General features: G+C 39.9%; 1 protein-coding gene across 1 annotated transcript in view; it reads right to left on the reverse strand.

Annotated features, from left to right (window-relative positions):
• The window catches only part of LOC111259360 (QRFP-like peptide receptor), a 32,965-nt gene that overhangs the window by 6,572 nt on the left and 2,380 nt on the right, over positions 1–24,013 (reverse strand). The gene's annotated exons all lie outside the window — the stretch shown is intronic.

A 24,013-nucleotide genomic window follows, 5' to 3' on the forward strand; every position in this document is an offset into this window, starting at 1 on the left:
GACTTTAATATTCGCTGACTTTTTCATAGGGTTTTTTATTGCTGAAGCTTCAAGCAGCCCCAAGACGAACTCTTTTCTCGGAAATAAATGATTTAGCTGTATGATTTTTTTTGTTTTCCAGCTCATGGGCTTTTTGTAGCCTTTGTAATATGTACGCATCTATATGTTGTAACAGAATTTATTCTTAGAACGGCACTATATTACCAATTATCAGAATAAGTAATAAAGAAGTGGATCTTGATAATGATCGAAGCCCACTGCTTGAAGTGCTAAGAATCGTGCACTCTCAGCTTTTTGCATTAGTGTGTAGTTTAATGTTTTTCTTATCTATCATTATGTACCAATCACCAAGATACTAGCTGTCAGTCCTAAGACGAACGAACAGATCCCACTATGTTTTGTTGAGATAACTGTATTTTAAAAAACAAGCGCCATATTACCATTGGATGCTTAGGTTTCTAGACTTAGGTTTCCCAACAACGGTCAACCTGCCCAGTTGCATAAAGAAATAGGGCTGCTCTGCGAAAAGTAACAATTAATCGATATATATCGCAGCTTTTACTGCATCGCATGAAGCCACTATATTGTAGCAGGCCCACCACACAACCTCCATAGATGTATTGCAGTTTTGTTGAATGCGTTTAGCTTTTTTTGATATTTCAACAAAACACAATGAATGGCGAGGGCAATTATGTTGAATAGAGGCTTCCTATGTAAGGCGATTTGTGCCCAACTAACAGCTGATTAAATACAGCCCAAAACCAGAAATAGAAGCCACTTATCCTTGCCAGAATTCTCATGTACTTACCAACGATAACTCAGTAACTCGAACAAAGTGAAGATGGAGTACGGCTGTAATATCGAAACGAGTATTGTATTCCGATCTCCACCAGACCAATTGCATCTGTGGCTGGATAGGTCGCATTCTGCGATTCATCGGGTTTTGTAATGCTTTACTCCGGCCGTGAGAAAAATCGCTTGGCTAGTGAGAGCCTTATACAAGCACGTCTAGACAAGCGGTTACTATGTCACGGTAGTAGAACGTGTAATGTAGCTTGCATACGCTACATACCAATTTGTCTTTATGATCCTTACCTTTATCAGAACGAGTATAACGGCATTATGCTGCTATAAAGCCAAGTTGAGGTCTAAGTTGTCTGTCGGCAGTGTTATTTTACTGTAGAAAATCTTTGAGCTGAAAAGACTCTGTTAAGCTACTGAGAAAATCAATTTAGGTTAGCGGAAAAGGATAGTGCATCGCTTGTTTGTAGAACGTTTTATCTGTACCTTCGCCTTATTAATCGGTTGACCCAGCGGTGGCACGGGGCTCTGTGATATGGGGTGAAGGGAATAAATACGCTAGTGGCGCAGAACAAACAGGCAGAAACTTGGACGGCGGCTCAACACCCGGGGCGGACCCGGGACATTGGAGTCTTAACCTTAATCGAGACGGTGAGCTTATTAATTTCAGAAATCTGAAACAAGATCAATTTCGCGGAAAAGATCATATGTTTAAGGAAGAAGATTTATCCGCACACCGAATTCTCGTAGGCAGAAATTTCACCGCGAGCCTTAGCGGAATCAGTCGCAAGCATAGCGTACTAGAAGATTTTACGCTTGAAATTACACTCACAATATACTAGATACGTAACGCCCAGATATTTACTCGCATAATCATTGCCTTTTTTGGTGTTTCCAAGCATATACAAAGTTAGAAAACAGTAAGTAGATCATGGACGCTTTTGGGATAGGATGAAAGCCGCATAGTATCAAGTAGCGAAGTCATTAGAATCTATGCGTTCCGAGCTGTAGACCTGATATCTATGTAGCTCATAAAACGCGCTAGACCAGCGAGCACAATCACTATTCATAAAGACTGCCTGTTACTATATTACTGTAGCTGTCAAGGTCCATAAGATAGGCAGACATTGATAAGTAAACTCTAAGCACTCGCTGGCGCAGTTCAGGAACTATACTAAACGTATTACAGTAAACTTTCGAATGGTACATTAAAATTCAAGAATTATATCCATGAAACACATTGGGAAGGGATTTTTGGGTGCCAAGGGCCGCCTGGCCTTACAACGACTACTACGAAGGCGGCAGATTCCCGAGCTCAGATAGCTTCCGATAAGAAAAACTACTACAACTAAGGAATACTGATGACTCCTCAGTATAGCAGAAGTGGAAGTAACGCGAAGTCTGAGCAGCAAAGTTCTGCTAACTGAGATAAAATTGTTGAGAGGGCCAGCAAAAAAAATGGCAACGTATGAGGTAAATTTCTATTGAGCCATTCCGTATTGCCACCTAATAGGTCTCATGAACATAACGAGCCGTTAGAGTACAAACAACACGGATTTTACGCTCGACATTCAACTTGAATGGTCTACTTAGCACCACGCTTTTAAGCGATGCCTTGTAACTTCTAAATTAAGTATCGAGTAAAAAAATAGCTAAAGATTTCTTTAAGAAACAGCTGTAGCTGATTCGACTTGCGGCAGTCTTCAGCAGCTTAGGCCTCGTAAGTGGCCTCTAGCATGGAGGTCAATATTATTATGGACAAAATTCTGCTATAGCGGAGAACCGACAAAAGCTTATATAACAAACCTAAATGGAAAAACATCAGTGAGTGCGCATCGATTGCATTATTTGGGTATAACATTGATCCCGAGTGAAAAAAAATTATTTACAGTGCATACTAGCAAAAAGGCACGCTGTTAACACAGTAGATTAGGTTGACTGGGGAGCCGCGACGCCTATCGTCGGCAATACCAAGCTTGTTTTAGGCGAAGTCATATGCGGTTACGTATAGTTGCGAAATTAATTAATTGTCTGTTAACACTATAGCCTGCCTGTCTACGTCCATGAAAAACTTAAAAAAACAAAAAACAATTAGATTACCTGCTAATAGATATACAAGGTTTCAGAGGCTTCTCAGCGAGGCCTTCGTTGGCCTCTACACAACAAGCGCTACAGAAAACATCGACTCATTCAACCGCACGACACGGCTAATAGCGATTTTCCGAGGTATTTAACACTAGAGCAATTATGAGGATGGGGTAGGAAGATACGGTTGGAACCAACCGGCGTAATATCATCGCGCTATATGCAATCCATACGGTCCACGATATTATAGAATTTTCTACACCCCACAATATTATCACAAGGCAGACGATGCCTGTACTTTCGAAATATTGTTATATCAGCAGAGCAACTATGAATTGTGAAAATACGTGCTTAATGATGAAAGCTTCAGTCGGTAGATTTGTTTGTAGAACGAATGTTTCGATTTAATGACAAAGCATTGTTTGTTCTTAACACGGCCTGACTGCGTGTAATTTCGACCGCCCCCTGCAGTAAAGTTTGTTATACAATCGATCTGGAATAGTGGCGTCATCATAATAAACACATTAAACGGCTAACAAATACTTGGATTTTGTGTATGCGCTTACATCATCATATACACTCGGTGATGAATATGGTATTGACAGCAAGAATCATCTGGTCTCCTCTGGGAGCCAAACACGTCTCATAGTCCGCGTTATGTTACTGAGACGTACATGGGACATATCGTTGTACTGATAACGCCCATTGTACGAGCCCAATATATCTATCTACGTTAGTAAAGCGTAAAAATATATCTAAGTGTACGTCGTGCTACGTCATAAGATGCATAATCCCTAGTATAAACGGGGACGCATTGGTAATGTAATGAATGGGAAAGCTTATCCTGCTTTAGTTCTCATGTGGTTACCTCTAAGCTGCAAAGAGCCAGCGTTCTCGATCGTTCGATAAGATCTAAGCGAACGAATAGTAGGCCATTAATAGCCGACAAGCCGCTCTATTCAGTCGCATGCGTCGCCTTCAATGGAAAATCCTCCCTAAACAAAGGATGAGTCTTTTTCTTCGTATGGTACGACTAGCTTATACGTCTTTGCACCCGGCTTTCTTCCCTTTATATTTGTTTTAAGCAATGTCGTCTTGCAAAGAAACGCTGCATTCCTTCTGTCTGCTTACCTATATGGACATCGGCGATGGATTTTTCGGCAGCCCGTGACAGAGTGACCTGAACAGCACCTGGAAAGGCTTTAAGTTCCTTCGGCTTTACGTGCCTCGCTTCCCAGTCGCTTGACAATACCTCATTTGCGTCGCAAACGTGTAAACGAACTCAAGCAACAATACGAAAGGAACTAGCTTAACTAAGCTAATAATACGATGTAAGGTGAACTCAGGTTTTCGGAACAGGAAGTGAAGAGGCAGAACAAATCAACTCATAAAAGCATTCACAAGGGATCTGCTTAATACGATTTACATTAGGAGGAAGATCAGGAGATACAAAATATTAAAGAGCCTCTTTAGGACCGATGGTATGTTCGCCTGGCACATAGGGTATTAAGTAGCTATCCCAACGTATGCTGATCTAACACTTCGCTGTCGCAGTGTAAACGACTTCAGCGAACGTCTAGGTATGTGAACTTGCTGAATGTACCTTGATTTGCTTTTTAGGTCGTAAAAGCGTAACAGAAAGAGTGATGAGACATGCGCGGTTCACTTAGGATAACATGTATGTATTACATCAGACGAAACGTGTGGCACCTGTAGAGCGCATATAGAAAGGTAGAGAACGATCGAATGAGTCGCTTTGTAGAGCTAACGACGCGCGAAACACTGCGAGCCTTAGCTGCTATGTCGAATCCACAAAATATGTCATATTTTTATTTAGTGGATGGGACCTGGCAGAGGTCACGAAAATGTTTCAGATATATGTGTACCTTACACTGTGAGAAAGATTATTGTGTTCTATAGCCTTTGTGAAAAGGGACACGGCGATACTAACAGTAGGCAAACGTGTGTCAATGGAACCTTTCTCTTCGTTTCTATTATGAAAGCAGTAGCAGATTATTTAAATATGGTTTGGTACTTGTATCTAGGTGTAGCGCGTACGCCGCTCTACAGGGTTGTTCGTGCCGAAAGGACCAAATCGTCCGCGGGTCCAGCCAGGCGAAAATCTAGAATGACAGGAAAGGTACATAACATACTAAATATATATACATATATATATATATATATAGTATATATATATATATATATTTAGTATATATACATATGTATATTGTTATATAGACAAAGTACATATATTTTCGAAGACCAGCACGTTATCAGGAAACTTAGCTTTACTATATTTTACATAGACGTAAGCTTTTCAAACGGGCAGTTTTCATGTGTCGCACGTATCCGCTGTTCCGGATATATCATAGACATTTTCTATATATAAACAAGTAAATGAAGCTTATAATAAAGCAGCCCAAATAGGAAAATTGCTCGATAACATAGTGTCTATATTCGAGCGGGCTGTACCATTCATTAGCACGGCATTATAACCTAAGCATTCTATCTCAATATTGCAAACAGCCATGTGTAGTAGTCGTCGTATGTGGTACTAATGAAACTAAAACAAATAGACTTAATTTACCTCCCACTGTACTGGTCATAGCATCGATCGTCCCAGAATGAAGCACCTATAGAATATAACAATTTATCGTCGCGCCTCAAATTCGACTCTGCGTAATATTGTGCCACGTGCGCCTATAATATGAAAAATGATAATGATCTTCGTTTGCGCATCTCTCGCTGTTTAGTATATTTACGATATCCCTATAATCCTCCTTTTAGAGCGAACTTACCAGTATTTGTTTGAGTTTCTATCTAGTATAATAGATAAGCCTTCAAAGATGACCTTGACGTGTTTGTCATCATTAATTACATCTTTAACCTATATACAGGGGATCTTAATTAAACAGAAAATTGAATCTTCGATATCTGGGGCGTCATGACTTGACTACCTCGTGTCTTTCTCCGTCCGGCTCATGTCGTTATAATTTATGAGCGAGGCGGTAGCGTTGAGAAATCAATGTATGTCTTCGTAATCGAAATACAGTCTCCGCTATGTTGATGGGATACGTTCTGTCACCCGGAAGGTCATACCACGAGCTACCGCCCAACGATGGCCTCCTTCGTTCGAGCAACGTGTAAACGATCAGTCGATGTGACAACGTGAAGAACGGGCCCGCAGAACACGCAACAAACCCAATCTAAACTCCTCTTCAAACCCATATGTTTATAGAGAAAGCAGTCTTCAGTGATTACGTGACAGTAAGACAAAGATAGAGTCAATGCGGCGGCCACATCTGGAACAACTCTAGATGTTTTAGCGGAAACGAAACGCGCTCATAGCGAAAATATTGATCCCCCTGTATACGTATAAGTTCTTTTTCGTTAACGCGTTTAATGCATAGCACCGCACAAACAACATGGTGTTTAGCAGACGCCACTAGGTAGTTATTTCAGTTTTACCCATTCACTTCATATTCACTGCTCAGCTCGTTTCCGTATCTTTTGCAACGGCCTTACATTTACAGGAAAGATAATTATATTAAGCTAAATTCAATTAGCCAATAACGTTATCGAGTAAGCTGTTGTGGCTCATGCGACCTCGTGTCATTGCGGGTTTTCTTTGGTTCAGCAACACGATCAGACTACTCAATTGAAAAAACTCGTTCATCACGAGTTGCGTCGATACTCGGCTCGTTAAGCTGACACAGACCGCCTCGTAAATGGCCGTTTTCTTTTTTGATCTGCTAAGCTGTTCTAAATGTATGCTGCCTATATTAAGCACCCCATTAAAGCAGTGCACCAGTGTCTTACGAAAGATGGGGGGGGGGGGGTATGGGTTCATCAAAGGAGCAGAAAAATATATATATCTTCTTGGTGAACAAAGCGTTCTTTGTATGTAGGAAACTAAGGAAAAATATCCGTTTTTTTTTTTTAATTAAAGGGAAAATTAGGTTAGACGTTTCATGACATTATGTTTTTATACTAAATACTTTTAATGATCTTTTATTGGTAAATAATGTGTCCATCCCAAATATTTCAAATTTGATATAAGCCGAAAGAGACTGTAAAGTAACGAAAAATTGTTATAGCTTATTTAGGCTGCTGTGGTGTGTTCAGCCTAGTAACCTAGCAGCACCAATTATAAATTTTAAACACATTAAAGATTATACATCATTTTTTATTGTATTCCGACAGTAAAAATGAGAGCCTTCGGCTAATAGTCTATCGGCTGTAGAAGCAGGTAGGACCAGTCTTTTTTATTAGTTCTGTAAAGGTATGTACTAAAAAAGCATGCTAAACAGCCAAATCTTACCGATGTTCGATCAGCAGTGCAGCTTCACTTCACCTGCTGACCTTACAACCAATCTCGCACTGTTTTTCTTCCAAGTCTTTTTTTTTTTACATATTCTATTGGCTCGTTCTTCTTTCAATGAATACATGTTTTACTTGAGGTTAATAAGACCTGCTATTGATCTCAATGAGACACGCGTTCAATATTCAGTCGTCGCAAATAAGTAAAAGGCGCATCTTTCTAAATAGTCCGTGCTCTTCTTGTCTTCTATGTAGCATACATAAGGCAATCCTATACAACGACTAAACAATAAATTCTGTTGTGCTAGAGTAACATCATCGACATACCGCGTGCCCAAATCTAGTAGCATACAAACATGGGACGATTTTCAGTGTTTTCACAGTGTCGTTTTCGTGCTGTCAAGGCTCCCGGCCTTTCGTCAAACATCTGCCGGTGTACGGTAAAATTGCGTTCGTTTTTTTTTCGTTGCGGTTGTTTCACTGGGGTCACCAACAAGCGGCTCGAAGGTCCTCTACTTAACCCTATCTACAACCCGACCGTCTATTTCACGCCGATTACCACACGTCCTTGTTGAGGGCCTTTTATGCCACTCACCAAACTGCCAACTCAGCTACAGACTAGAATTCTGTTATTTTCAAAACTCAGCCTCACGCCTTTCCATTATGGCGGAAAGATGGCTATGGTTGAATGGGGTAAGGTCGCCAGATGTCGAAAGGGCGTAGGTGAACCATGAACGTACAGGACTAGAAGCGAAGGACAAAGAAGAAATGTATTACTAGGCCAGTCTGTCTAAATAGCGATTGTTATGTATGTTGGCCTTTTGTTTTATTCACAAGCAAAGAAGATCGAATCGCCAAATCGGTTGAAGCGTATTTATTGTCCATATCTGTGAGAGATAGCATGCGTACGGATGTCATTCGACAGATTGCTCCCTGCTATGCGGAAGGAGACGTTGCTTCTGCTCGACTAGATAGGACTTGTGTGTCTTATTTTCGTATATGCACAATGTATATAACTGTGGCTTGAAAAGGAGGATTTTTGGCAGAGAATCAAACACGGACGACTGATTGAGGCACCTAGCGAATGGCAGGTGTACGGCAAATTTTTTGCAAAAATAAACAACAGACCTTTTCGTACTTCCCCTTCCACGGCGCTTTGATGAACATGAATACGCCATAAGTTTTTGTACAATTTATAATCACTGAATAGGCTATGCACGAGAGGCAAAGGGAAAGACAAAAGTGTGTAACGTTTAATAACAGTAGTAATCGATAAGTATAAGCTGCACATTGTGTGTATATATTGTTGCATTTTCCACACGTATTGTATCTGTGAGTCTTCTCGTTTCAGTTAGAAGCGTTCTTGGCGGTACATCCGGATGTCTCGCCGTCGCGAAGTACAGTACCACCCATTTGGCAGTCATAATCTAGCATACAATTCTGCATAGACAAATCTGTATAAAGCAATTTTACAAAGCGTCACAATGTGAATATATGAAGCACCGCGGCTAGAAACGCCTCTCAATATGGATACGCAACGAGAAAGTCTTCTGTTGCCATTTAAGTCCGGCCCCTGTCACTTAAATCCGCGCCTATTACGATTCTTGCTGTAGGGTGGATATATATCCACCCTAGTTTTACCTCTTAAAAAACCGTTGTCGTCCACAACCGTGTTAACCAATCAGTTCCACAACGACTTACCTCGTAGCAAAGTTTCGTAAAAACTTCTTTAGACGCGTCAAAGCACAGGGTCAATGTAACATTCGCCTTCGTTAGTAGGCATTGATTATCAGGCAAGAACGCCTAGTTAATTAGGGTGTAAAATGGCAAAAGACATTCAAGTTTAAGCGTCCACTCTACTACCATGCTAATGGCCACCGCCACTATTATCTGAATGTCTCGATTTTTATGTTTTTAAGGTTAGCAAACTACTACATACCATAATTAGAAAAGTCGTTTTAAAATAAAAACTAATTTTTGAAAAGCTGAGGGAGCTTTGCAAGTGACAATGACGGCGTTATGGGTATTTATAATTGTTTTAAAAATAAAAAGTATAAATACATGATGAAAAGTGATTTGCCGGCTTTCATTAAAAAAAGAAAAACAAAAATGCGTGATTACGAAGATATGTCTCGACCAAAATAGTGAGGATATGTGCGTTTATTGTGTATAGGTGTGTTCTGTCCTTATGTACATATTGGTGGTCAATTTTAGCTAGCTAATACTTCTGAAACATATAATTATTGAACAATGAAATCAGCATGTCCTTTTTTTTAGCTTCAAAATTAGAAGTTTCTATTTATAGTCCAAAATTAAGTATTATCTGTTAAAGGTTTATTTTTTGCGCTTTTGGTTCTATCTGTGTTACTCGTACGCTAGCGTTGTCGAGCCGACAGAATGCCTAAGTAGATCTCAGTAGTAATACTACGGAATTTTTATCGATGTTCGTATTGACAGAATCGAGTATCCTGGCACAACTTAGAAAACGGTCAAGTTTGTCTAGATCGTCTGCTTTTTCAAAGGTGGATCTAATAAATGAACATACACAGCTAAGACCGAATGATACATTCGTACGCAGTATTTAGAATTAGACGCGGAATTTCGCCGAAATCGCTTAATTTGCCGGCGTTGTCTACTGATATATATTATCGCGAATGTTCGAAGGCAACTATGAAAGGCGCTAAAAAGCAAGCGAAACATCTAGACGTATCATCGAACAATTCGGGTAAATTCTCATGATTAGCATTCAGAACGATGATGGTTCTATATATATTGATGAATAAATTAGAAAACTAGCGTTGCGTGACTATTACGTCCAACCGACCCAAATAAGTTTTGCTTTTGATTATATTAGACAAATGAAGAATCTTATCTTTATCATTCTTTATATATCAAATGAAGAACTGATTTTTTCTTTATTGTACTGAAGATCCAAAGTGCATTTCTGCAGCCTGTCGAGTTGACGAGATCCGAGGCAACGTAAGATTCTTCTCCATATGGTTTTGGTTCAATTTATAGCCAAATCTCTTTTACCTGATTTTCGCCATCCGCGTAGCTTTCTATTAGTTAACACCGAACTAATTTCAAAGTATTTTCGACTTTTCTGAGGCCCCGTTACCGGCATATTTATGATTTAAGGCTTCTTTCGTCCTTGAATCAATCCTGAGTATTCTGAATCCTAGTAGGTACTATCTTCGAAAAATCTGAAGTACACAGTTTTGTCGAAAAGTATATCTTTACCACCTGTAAAGCATTTTTCTGACTTTTAATTTTAGTTTAACTAAATAAACTTTTTATGGACGCTTCTAGGTCTTATGCTGTAATTTTTAGCTTTTAAGCAAAAGCAAATAATCGGTTGTGACGAAATAATTTCGTTACTATTTGACTCATTTGCCGCCATGATGATTTTACGGTAATATTTGAATTTGATGAATAAAGAAGGAAGCGTCAATGAAAAAAAAAAACAGAATATTTTCTATATACATACGTCTTCACTATCTCAGTTCAGGCATCGAACATTTACCACACAATCAGATGTTCCTCCAAGTGAAATCTCATCATTTTCTACTTTTAATAATAAAATGAACGCAAATGAGCGCATCATGGTCATAATAAGGAAACGGTTCGTTTACTGAGCACTATAACGTCTTGAAGAGCTAGCCTTATTTTGAGATATAAATTGGCGAGACCCTTTCATAAGGCACAAGGGTGTACTCTCTATCATGCCTTCTTTCCGTTGCCAAAAGCTAAATGTGGTGCTTCGTCAGACACTAGATAGCACAGTGCCGGATTCGATAGATCAACCCGATGTTCTTAATTCCGCCCGCTCTCTAGAGTTTGTTGCTTTTGTTCCGTTTTCGATTCAGATAGGAATCCTGCAGGACAACGGTAACTCGGACTTGAATGTAAACCTCATACCTGCTATCCACAAGAGCCAATCATTACAACAACAACATTTCCGCTCCTATGACGTTATCAGCACCCGACGGAGACTGATGTTTAGATTTTTTTTTGGACGATCGTAATGTCCTTGTGATGCATTTATCTATCTCAGCTAGACCAATCCATATATAACAGGTTTCTGCGCATATCTCTTCTTTCGGCCTTCAAATAATTCCACCCTATTAACTGTCATCTTTATCGAAAAGACAAAATTTAACACCACTTTTGCAGCCTTCCCTGATATGTTCATATCGAGGAGAAAAAAACATGGGTTTTAAATCGGACTTCCATCGAAAATAGCCATCCTGCAGTCGTATAGTCAGGCGTGTGGAAAGCGTGTTCTTTTTACGTTGGCAGCTGTCAAAAATGTTTTCAGTCGCTTCCGTTCAGCTATCCAGCCGACATAATCAAGCGCGAAGCGAGACTACAGACTCCTTCATGTGTGCTCGTTTGAACGCTATGAAAGAGACAAGCGTCGTTGGGTTTGCCGAAAGGAGGAAGGGTGCGCGAACGTTCCTTTCCGACACAGAGAGAGATTTTATCTGCTACTACTACTACTGTCGCAGTCATCGAGGTACGAAGGAACTGCTAGGCGTTCAGAACCTGCTGGGCGCATGACAGCAGTTGAAGTAACAGCGGACCATCTCGCAGGGAAACTCTGTTATAGGCTTTACGCCAAATGACAAGAATCGGGCTGAGGCACTAAAAGTTGCCCAGAAAAATTGTAGCTGACTAAATAGCTAACCCCAGGAGAAGACAGGCGAACTGACTTGAGGAAGTGTTTTTACTCGTTCGGCTTGCATGTACTGCTGACTTTTCTATTCAACTTGAATCATGTAATGGTCTAAATCTGGACGCCTTTGGCAAAACAAAGAAATTATTTTAAGGTATTTGAGGCCTGTACTGTCAATAAGTTCTAGGGGTAGTTCATAATAAACCCGGCGGGGAAGGGAGGAGGTAAACCAAAAAATTCAGCGTCCCTCCCCCAAAAAGAAATATTGAGAGAGAATATAGTAAATTTCGTTAGGTGAAGATGTCAAACTATATCGGTAGAGGTAAGAGACAAGTCTGTTTTTAGTGGGCGGATAGAGCTTAATAGTCGTCCCGTTCCATTGCATAAGGATCTACGTAAAGGCATTTCAACTTGATGAGCCAGAAAGCTTCATAAAGTTATACCATTACTTACACGTTTTGCTAGGGCACAGCGAATAAAAAAGTATGGACTTCTGGTGTACATAATAGAGCCATTTTCGCAAAACAGAATATGAAATACCTTCATCAACCTGTACTAATCCTGCACTGATCTATAAAGCGGTATTAAAGGCGACGGTGATGTACTGCCTGTCTATAATTCAAACCGAAATTAATTGCAGGAATTATTTTGTATAATATAATATAACGAAAACGCTTGGGGTACCGCTAGACAGCTTCTGAAACAAAAATCGACGATACCTAACTGCATAACGTAGTATGCGGCAGTCGAATGTCTCGCAATCCACTGGGCGTCATAGGTTCAGGGGGCGGAAGCAGCAAGGTCTCTGGCATCTCGCTAGTCAGCTGGCCTAGCATTGCTGGTACCAGTGAACGTTGCGTTGGTCACATACCATTTTCCCAAGCTATGCATTGACACTAGATACCAGCACACTCCCCAGCCACGATGCTTGCCCTCTTAGCAGATGATTTGCAACTACCTGAAAGAGAGTATGTTCGCGTATCATTGATAGCCATTGATGGTTACAGCAGGAGACAAGCTACTAGAGGATCTGTTGCGAGTTGGCAAAGTAACGGTTATCTTTTGACACCATCGTGTTAGAGCGTCTGAGTTGCCTTTTTTTTTCATTATGTTAGATTTGTACCGTTACTAATTACTCGCTATTGGGTCTTTTAGTTAGGGACAGCAAAAACGGTGACCGACTCCGGGAGGTTACAGGCTACCGTTAGATGCGAGACCAATGCAGCGTCTCTTTAATACGTACAAATTACATATTTGCGACAGAACAACGGTGTTCAAGCGGATAGTTATGGATTACAAATGGGCAGGAGATATACAGTTGTATACAGCTAAATCGTATCTAAAAGATCGTCAATCCTATCGCTATTGTTTCTACTGGTCCCCAAGAGTTTTCTATAAGCAATCTCAGCGCTCGTTAGAGATTACGCTTATAATCGTAATAGCTCGTTTTGCAGCACGCTCATCTTAGTAGCACCTTCTTTAATAATAAGAGGGCTTTTCGTGGCATGGCAAACCTGATTGCAACCGGCATTAGCTAGACGTCTTGCATATGTCTGACTGCGTCAGGAGTGTACGGGAGGTACGAGAAGCCCTATATACAGACCAAACACACACGTACATGTACCACTACACAGCATCAAATGGTCCATCCGTTCGGCCGTATAGCTGCATTTTTTTCCAGCACTCATGGCCTATAGGCCGCCTCTGTATAGGGACTCGACTAGTAGGTGCAACTTCGGTAGTGAAAGAAACCTCCTATTCTACACTGCAACAGCACAACCGGCCAATTCTCCTGGATCCAACCCACCGCGGGTCACTCTACACCCCCGTCATCAATAGACTGACACTGCTTATCCTTTCCAAGGCCGAAACTTACTAGGCCATCAACAACGAGAAATATAATACAGAGGACTCGTCTTCCCTGCGAGCACCAAAATCACATACTGCTACCAACCTGTCGCTTCAAGCACTTTTTGTAGGCAGGTTATTGCTTCCCTGTATATTGAACATTTCCCTTTTTTAGTGCTAGAGCAATAAAGAACTATTGGCCTTCTATTGCCTTTAATTCTCCGTTCATTCCATACCATCAGTGTTGCCTAAATTTTACCCATAACTCGGAATACTATCGAATACTTTGAGAATTGTGTACGTGTTTGCTGAATCAGTGAATTTATACATGTTAGAGCTGTTGCTATTTAATTTTTTTCATATTCTGAGGGCGGACGACTGAATCCATGTGAAGTATACGCCGCCTATGGGTTTCTTCACTTCAATTTATTCGACGTCGTGGCGTGTTTTAGCAGCAGGAATAAGAAGAACACCTGCTATACAACAAGCGGAAGTTGAAGAGAGAAGATATTCACGTGATCGTGTTAAGCAATTAGTATATTGCCGTTGTCGATGACATAGCCTTCAGGTGTATTGTTTATTGATCCATTGAAATGCCTACCGGTATGTTTCAGACACAAATGATATTACAAGTCTTACATTTATCCGCATTTTTTCACAGAGCTCATTGTTTAAGTGATTCATTCTCGTTCATCGCGGTGCGCTTTCGGTCTGCTCAGCTGAAATGAAGCTGGAAAACTTCTTACTTCAAACTTGGCCTATGGCGTGGATATTCGGGGGGTAGAGGATTACCACGATTCCATACGCTTATGCAATGTTGTCGTTTCTATTTTTCTCTCGTCGGCCCCAGGTAGCTCTGCGAAAATTTCAATTGAGACTTTGACAGGATCGTACCTATTACACAACTGTAGTGCTAGTAAATACATTATTGTTACTGTCATTTAGTGAACAGTTCCATCTTTTGTACACGACGATCCTATCACTTTTGTTGGCTGCAATAGTAAAGTAGCCAATAATATCATCAAAGTCCTTCAAAAAGTATATTTGATTATGCGATTAATTCAAAATGTATTGAAGACGCAAAATCCTTAACAAGTAGGTATCTCGGAGCCTAAACAAGGTAGGTAACACAATTTGACAACGATTCTATTGTTTCGATTTGAGGGGCCGATTCGTATCGTTCAAACTAACGATACCGCCCGGAAATCGGAATGAGGCAACCTCAAAGGGTATCCGGCTCAACCAAGCAAACCTAGGACAGCATCGATCATGTTGACTTAAGAGGTGCTTAAGCGACTTGAGAATGATACTCATCTGGAGCCAAGAGCCGTGCCTTGTCAAGGATAGGCCCTTGGAATCATTGAAATGTCCTAACTGAGAAAGTGGCCTGCGTGATATTATAGGTTCTGAAAAATGCCTTATCGGGTGTAAATAATATACCTTAAGTACCGTAAACATTCACTTAATGATGTGGCACGGATTCTGCTATTCTCCATGACTACCCACGCCATTTGTCGAATGAAAACGGCGATCAAGGCAGGTTCTGAGCTGATCCTAACGTATCTTTCATCGATCTATATGGGTGTAGCTAGTCTACACGTTAGCCTTCTTCTTCAGGTGTCATGTCTCGTGAACAACTAAACGTAGCAATTGAGGCATACTATATGCATGTTAGTGAACGTTAACAAAGAATAACGGATGAGCTCCGTAAAAGTCACACCATTTGTCAACTAGCTTCTTAATGACAACAACCCGTATACTTACTGTGAGTCATAGTCATTTGTTATTTAATAAGAATTATCAAATACAAATAATCCTGAACGAACGTTTTCAATCACTTACCATTGGGTGCTCGCCATTGCCGTGCTTCTGGCCATAACAATACTGAATATACCTCTCAGGTAAGGTGCTAGAAGAAACCATATGAAGGATAGCGTTGATGCTAATACGCGTCATATAACTGGCATGTGTCCCCAATAGGATTGTGCTAGCGAGACAATTGAAAGAAAAAAAAATAGCATACATTTTTTTGCAACAATTTTTTGTACAGTTGTAAAAAAGAATATATCTAAATTTAGATACTGTTCCAGTGACTAGCGCCACGAAGACCTCTTTAAATGGCCTGTAGGAAGATTACGCAGCTCGTCGAATAGATAGTTCATGCACAAGGGAGCTATGACGATGATGATATATTCCGTCAGAGAAAGCAACAGCACTAGCGAGTATTGTTTTGTATGCTAAGTTTCCCGTTCTATTATGTATATTGTTGGCGAATCTCCTTCTGCTAGAATAAGTACCTTTCTAAAAGCTTCATCATTCGCTCGAATTTGCCTATGTTTCCGTCCCGTCCAAATCAATTCCACTTCACGGAGTTTTTGCGCCTTCACGAACGACCCCTGTGCACGCGGCAAATGGCGTCATAACTCGCAGTGAAGGCAACACCCGAGCGATATCAATTTTTTTTTGGCGCATAAAAATTCTGCCATTTTGAGAACAAGAAGATCAAGGTAGCAAACGTAACCCATTTTTCCGTCTTATCATTGTACAAAGACAAGACTGTTCTGCGTTCCCCTTTAGTCGAAGCACCAGTTAAACACCTGTTTAATTTTAACCTAACGACGACTAATAGTTGTAACTCAGTTAGTAAGCTAGTATCTAATATCTTAGTATATTTTAGCAAGGTACATATGACGTAGCTCGGGTAGCTATAGAATTAAATATTCTTGGCAAAAATTGATGTTATGTCTACCTATTCGTCTATGTATGCGTAAAATATATTAAGGGTTAGAATGAAAATGGCCTTGCTACGTGAAAATTTCTATGTTTTCTTTGGCTTATAACGTTAGATGTAATGAAGCTTCGATCCGTGACAGTGTCTCAGCGAAGACGCTCTGTGGAGACAGTGTAGTTCGAATTTGAAGAACGTATCTTCTTTTGTCTAGGGGGACATGTGAAGATAATGAACAACGAGTTATCAATCCGCATCTGAAATCGGCTGCTTATACTTAAGGTATCACAGATGATATCTCCTGATAAGTATACTAAGAAGGAACGGCTTTTTTTTTTTTTCTTAAATATCATTGTAGCTAACTGAAGTTAGTTACTCGGTTTCATATTGCGTTCAAGTTCCGTTTCTTATATTCTAACATGTCGACACCGCTACCAAGTCAAACTGTCAGAACAAATAGTGTTCATAACAGAATCTTTCTTGAAATTGATCTATTTAAACATGAATGTACCCTGCTGGTCGCAACGCTGCTTTAGAAGAACAATTTTTACCTGGTCTTTGAAATCTGCGGCGCTAGAACGAACGAACGAACGAGCATGGATATTCGTGTCAGCTGGCGCCAAACTCCGTCATTTCATAAAAAAAAAGTTGCTGTTTATCTAGAGACTGCTGGCTGATCTGTTTATCAGTCGTCATCGATTGAAAAATACGTTTCTACGTTTTTAGCAACAATCTGTTTCAACATAAAACAAAAGGCTAAAGTTTTTAAAGAGGCTATAAGAACTAAAATTAATCAGAGACGAGGCGCTTATAATTAGATTCATAACTTGTATTCATATTTTATATGAGGTCGAGGCTTGTATAGGGTTCTATTGACGCACAGCTATAAACTCTGCGTTCTTGTGACTAATTAAGGCGTCAACTTGAAGTACGGGCGGTCGACGAGTACGTAAGTTACTGTTTTTTAATTTCTCTCTGTACTGGCTCTTCCAGTGAGACTCGTTTAAAAGGAATCAATAACCGGAAGAAAATACAATTGTTGACCTTTTTCCGAGCGTAAGGCGTTAGCCCCTTGGGCACAAGATAGCCGTTCGTGTAGCCAGTGGGGTTTCCATCAGCAGAGCTTATATATTAAAGCCGAACACCATCGTCTGTGCTACGCTTGTCGATGCGGCGATTTCCTGACCTTTTACAAGCTTACCTGCTAAACTTACGTAAATTGCCGGGAACGACATTCTAAATACGCACAGAGAATTGAGATGCTCTGCATGTATTGGTCGTTACAATGCGGACGGGCTTCAGAACAGCGGTGCGCTAATGCTTGATAGACGTCTGTCTTTATTTCCGTCAGAAACAGGACGGCTGATCGATTACATGACCTGCTTTAAAGTCACTTTGTTCGACTTTTTATGTGTATATTTATTTGCTGTTGACGAAATGTCCGAGTGTATTTGTTACTGGCTACATAAGCGATTTACATATAATAATTACGCTGAAAATTCCCTCTACTTACATTTTCCTGCTTTATCCTGACCATATAAGATGACGTACTTTGCCCTGTCCAGCTGTGGACATTCGAATGTCCCGAACTGCCAAACCGTTCCCACGTGTGGAAAATGAAACTATCTATCGGCCCAAGAAATTTCAGAAAGATCGCGCACATTAGTGAGATAGCGGTTCCTTACAACTTTAAAATTTAGTTGATTTAACTTTTTTTAACCCATAAATACGCATCCCTCGCCTCTGTCCATTATAACGCGGCTATAGTATCAGTGACCGATCTGTCAATAGAACTATATGTACAGGGTTAATAGCTGCAGGATTTCCCTTCGGTTCAAAATCATGAAAACCAAGATATGGCATCAAGTACTTTACGCTCTCTCTCTCTATATATATATATATAATAGACGACTAAACTAGATCGCTGGTTACTGGCCCAACCGTTTTTCGTATGCCTCGCAGTCTCCCAGCCTATTGGAGTTTGAGTGTTTAACTACTGCAACCTCTTCCTGTTATCCAAATATTGAAAATGTCCCGTTACCGTTGTTTTTGAGTTGGATAAAATATACGACCTTGGATCGTATTGATCACATGTATGCTGTGTCTGTGGGTGGGGGGGGGGGTACACTCGCAGATGCTTTGCAATACATTAGACACTACATAGGTACTGCGATATCTAGAGTATCCGTGAAGTTATGGCTGGTTTTTTAAATTTCCTCAGAAAAATCGGCCCAGGATCCGGAGCTAGCTAGCTAGCTAGCGTGTCTTGTACAGCGTTATGTACAGCTCATTGATACTGACTTCCCGATCCGATTACAACGGATATTTACGTAGTTCACAGCTGGATCCATTATTATTCGGAACGGATTTTCTGGCAGTATTACGATCGTACGATGAAATTATATGCAATGGAATGATAGAAGACCTATGGGCCGTATGAGCTTCAAGACGAAGGCAATTCATAGTGAATTTGAACATGGCTCGTTAATTCAATATATTCCTTTGAAAAAAGCATCGATGCGTCATGCCGTCACACGCTCCATCAGATTGGCAACAGCGACCGGCAGTAATAATGATCCATATCTACACTGATGATGTTATATATATAATGCTTTCACGAAAAAGGGTATCATTTGACCGTAACTAATTCGTTAACGTAGACCTAACAACGTACCTTTACATTTTCTATATTTCTACGAGGTGTCGATCGACCGTAACGACCCTTCACAACATCGATGTCAATGCTTTACGACAATGCGTTGCGCTGAAAGCGGTATGATACGCTTTTTCTATATTGTAAAGTTTACCGAAAGCATCCTTAATGATGAAAGGAGAAGAAGAGGAATATTAGGACAAATGGGAACACAAAATGTTGGGATAAATGTATGTAATTTGTTTATAAACTGCATCTGAGTAAAAACAGATATTTGAATGATGTTTTGTCACGTGTGGCCATCGAGGCTTTTCCCACGGAGATATTTTAGGCAATATGGTTACAACTGGCTTTAATTAAAGCTCACAAATTACTCGCAGAAAATTCGTTTACATTCTCTTTTTTTTTTTAATGGCCTTTTTTGTATTTATTGTTTTGTTTTAATAGATTTTTAATAGCAGTTGTAAACAAAGCGCTATTGGTATGTGTGTCCTCTTTAGATATTTACTGAGACCCACCACCACCACCACCACCATCATTCACACGCCATCAGAGTCTACACGTCGTGGAAGTCGAAAAATTCAACATTTCCCAACCTAATCAATCTAGCCCTCATCATCGATCTTCAACTCTGCCCAGAAGAGTTCGCAACAACAAAAATCAATGATTTCGTGCCACCAAAGAGGTTCATAATTTTGGTGGGGGTTTTCCGGGGGCAAACGGCGCTAGACAATAACTAATCTTCTCCCATATTCCGAACATGAACTCTTTGTCTCCTATATACTAAGTTTGTGCTTTTATCTTAGATAGAACTAGCTTTCATTGAACGCCGAAAATATCAAACGGACACGTGTCCGTTACGTCGAAATGTGTAAATTTATACAGAGAATCGTATATATATATATATATATATATATATATATATATATATATATATATATATGTACCCATTTTAGATTTTTTTTTGGGGTCTTTACTGAAAATTTTGTCTGTCACAAGGTCATCGTATAGATTAAAGTTTCGCACATACATTCCCAAAAGTTAGCTATCTTAACGACTGCAAATTTCTTACAATCTGAGTACATACATACATATATTATTTTGGCGAAATTAACGGATTCTGACTAAGTGGAACGGCCAATTACCTCCGTTGGCTTATATTAATTAGGTTCAGTTATCTTGGCGTTGCCCATCTCACTGTATCAGAGTCGCCCCAGCAGTCAAAGCTGCCCCCGGTTTACGATAATTATTTTATACGTTTCGCTTGTTTATGCAGGCCGACCATTTGGTAGGCAGAGAAAAACTACGCCTTAACGATGCTAACTACGGCACGCGACTCATGCCGCTCGCAGGCCTGGAGCAGTTCAAAAACAATTCGCTGTGTGAGCCGTCCAGATAATTTGCATACACGCAAAGATGCGTAACCTGTTTACGCCCTTCACCGAGACTGCGGCCAAGAGAGAAGCGGACCTTGCATTAATAAAAATCGATATTTGTTCATTTATTCTTGTTAGATTGAATACATGACCTTCACCGCATGTATTGCCATTACGGTTACACATTGATTTCCTTTGTTGATTGATAATCCTTTGTTGACGCGCACACAAAACAGTCATCAAAATTGTGTGGGAAAAAAATGGCCTGCGAATAGGTTTTTAAATGCAAGGACCGTTGTCTGCGATGGTACAGTAAATTAAAGAATTTCATTAGCGATGTCATCCACTGAGGCTGTGAAAACATAACGACGCTTTTCAGTGGATATTTTAATCATCCCGTTACCGTTTCTCTCGTAAATTATTCGAAATCCATGTTTAGGGTAAGACGTAACTTCAGTTAAGATTATCAAACCAGACAATTCCAATTCACTTAGGTAACTTCAGTAGAAGGCAGTGAGTATAATTGCATTTGTAAACATCGACACATCGATTTTAGCGAAGCGGGCTGTTGTGCAACATGTTCGATCTGTTTGTGATCTTTATTTTTTCGGAACCATTTTATATCCTGATTTGGTAGATTCATACAAACCAGGAAGGGGCATGCACCATTGCTGCTCTCGTCATGAAACGACTCTACAGTTTATAGAATCAATAGTTCTAATTAAACATAAAAAAAAAAAAAAGAAACATTCACTTACGTAATTATAGTCAGATGATCTCTAACTTTTACCTTTGACTTGCGAAACGTTGATTTTTAAACGAGCGAAAAAAGTTGAATTGCAGCTGTTTTAATATAGCACATCGTCTTACTATAGCCCTTTCGATTAGAGTGGATTTCTCTACATTTATATATATTTATATTACCACACTATGTTGACTTCCGTTACTCTAATACTTTGCAAGTTCCTGTAGTTCTCTTTGTAGGCACGGAGACAAACTATGACATGAGGCGAAACCTTACGCAATTTAGGACGACAGCCTTCAAACGGAGTTCTATAAATAGGAAACACGTTAGAGGGACAACGGTGATAGTAGTTTGCTAAGTAAAAAATATGGAACTGTCTTCAACGTAGTTTTTGTACTATCATTCATATATAGCATCTAAACGATATGCTATAGGTTGAAGCCGAAATTTTTAACTCCATCATACCCCTCCTGTTTCGGATTGACTCAAGCTTGTGCATCCAATATCTAAAGCAAATGATTATTAAGCAGTTATTATGACCATCTATATATTTGTCCCTCGCGGCCTATTCGACAAATCGGTGGCCTCCATGAGAGACTTTGCCGAAAACGTTCATTTTAACCTACGCTATTGAATAAATCTATGCATTAACCACGGTGCACGTATCGTGTGTGATCATATAAAAAACGATCGTGCATTGTAGGCAAGATGGTACCACTATACAAGACAATCCATAATCAGCGACATATTCTACGATGGGACTCGCATAGACTTCCAAATACAGACACAAAAGAAGAAAGACCGGGCGACAAGGAATCAACTGCACAGCTGAATTTCCAGTCCTTCTCACGTTGTAAAACCTCCCTTCGCCGAGTAGCTTCATTAGATCCTTTGCCACCATTTGCTATCAAGGACTTCTTAGGGCCAGTGGGGTACAATCCTTTCTTTCCGTTTCTCAACTCTGTTATACACGGCTAAGCTCATACGTCGACCCCAGTTGCCTACTGAGTTAGTTTGAATAAACAGAAGATGTATTTTGGTCTGTCAGTGACTGTCACCGTTCGTTAGTGCCTAGGACCGCGTGACTTTTAGCTGGCCTAAAAAAATAAAACTAGAATTGCACGCGATATAGATTAGATTATGTTCGCTTCCTTTATTCCGACCATTTCTATAGAAAAGGTACGCACTCGGCGATGGCGCAAGAAGGCACTGTGGCAGAGTTCGTCGTCGGTGACAGAAATAGATGTGTACAAAAACAATCTTACATGCCCTTCTTGTGGGGCCCTTCTTGATTATGATCGTTGTGTCACAAGGGCTATTCACTGCTATGAAGAGAACAAATTCTGAATCATAGCGCTCATTATAGCAATGTTATTAATTGTAACATCCAAAATGCTATGTTTGTTTTGCTTTGCTATCACACAAGTTGCGAGTATCGTTCCTTCATACCCGCCAAAGCTTTGCTTCGCTCTAGAAGAAGTTTAACGCAGTGGAAAAACCAACATTCATTACTGCAATTAAAAAAATTAAATTTTACCTAAAAAAAGCTCACCGAAACAGTGGAGCTATATAGTATAGCAATACTTTATTTATAATTAGGGCGGGTATCGCTTTTTGCTAACCAGCTTCCCGTATTAGCGGTCGATTTGATCCTTTACAAAGCGTTTGGATAAATTCATACATTTAAACGTCATGAATAACTTTAGCTTTTATTATGAAAGCAATAACTTTTTTTAATTAATTAATAAAATTATTAGTAGCAATTTAAATCGATACGTAAACAATGTCAGTAGATTTATCACTGACGACAGCATTTCATGATATTATCGAAAGAAGACCTAAAACTAATATTCTTCATGTCTTACTTTGATTGTCATTTTTTTGTATCGTTGATTTAAACTTCAGTTTAGAATCTAAAGGCTTCCTGTGTCTCTATTGATAACACTGTGTACGATAGTAGAGATTATCATGCCGGCACCTCTTTCGCTGAGATGATAGCTTGGCTAGAAAAAAACGGTAAATACATTTCTATGCAGTGTGTGGGCTTTGTTCCTAGAACTCCCAGCCACACTCGTTCCTGATGAATGGTCGCCAGGTTCAAAAAAAAAACAACCGAGAAAAGAACATTGGCCTTTACGTTGCGTTGCTGCCGGTGCAAATCTGATCAAAAGACGTAAAAGCGGCACGCTCGATCCATTATTAGTCTAGTTGACGTTGTAATTGTTATGTCCTACCTAAGCCTCCGCACGTAATTCCAGACTCGGAATATCGAATTCCTTAATCGTATATTGGCTAGGACCCTCGTAAAATTGATACTTGATGTCAATTAACCCCAAATTACTCTGTTTCAGCAGGCACATACAGGTTGTCCATACATTCGAATAAAAACATCGTTGTATCATGTTGTTTATATATTTCCACAAAACGTGAATCATGGTTGGGAGTACAGCAAGGGTTGTACCCGTCAGATACGACTCGAATTTGGTTCGTTGAAAAAACGATGAAAATAAAAATACTCTATCAAATATATTATCTATGCTGTGAGATCAGTCAGTGGCGGTAAGTAAGCGTGATATATTCCTTCGTAGTATCCTGGACGCGTTAGTTTTTTTCCTACTAATTAAATTTGAAAGTTCCTTTATTTTCGAGTGGCTCTTCTAATGAATCACACCTCCCGGAAGTGTAAAAGACAGCCAATTATTAGCTTCTGCAAAATGTTTTGAGATTAATTGTGTTCGAGTATTGCGTATATGATACCGTGTCTGTGATCGTTAGATGAGAG

Source organism: Varroa jacobsoni, unplaced genomic scaffold (assembly GCF_002532875.2).
Source record: "Varroa jacobsoni isolate VJ856 unplaced genomic scaffold, vjacob_1.0 scaffold_324, whole genome shotgun sequence".
Taxonomy (NCBI): Eukaryota; Metazoa; Arthropoda; class Arachnida; order Mesostigmata; family Varroidae; genus Varroa; species Varroa jacobsoni.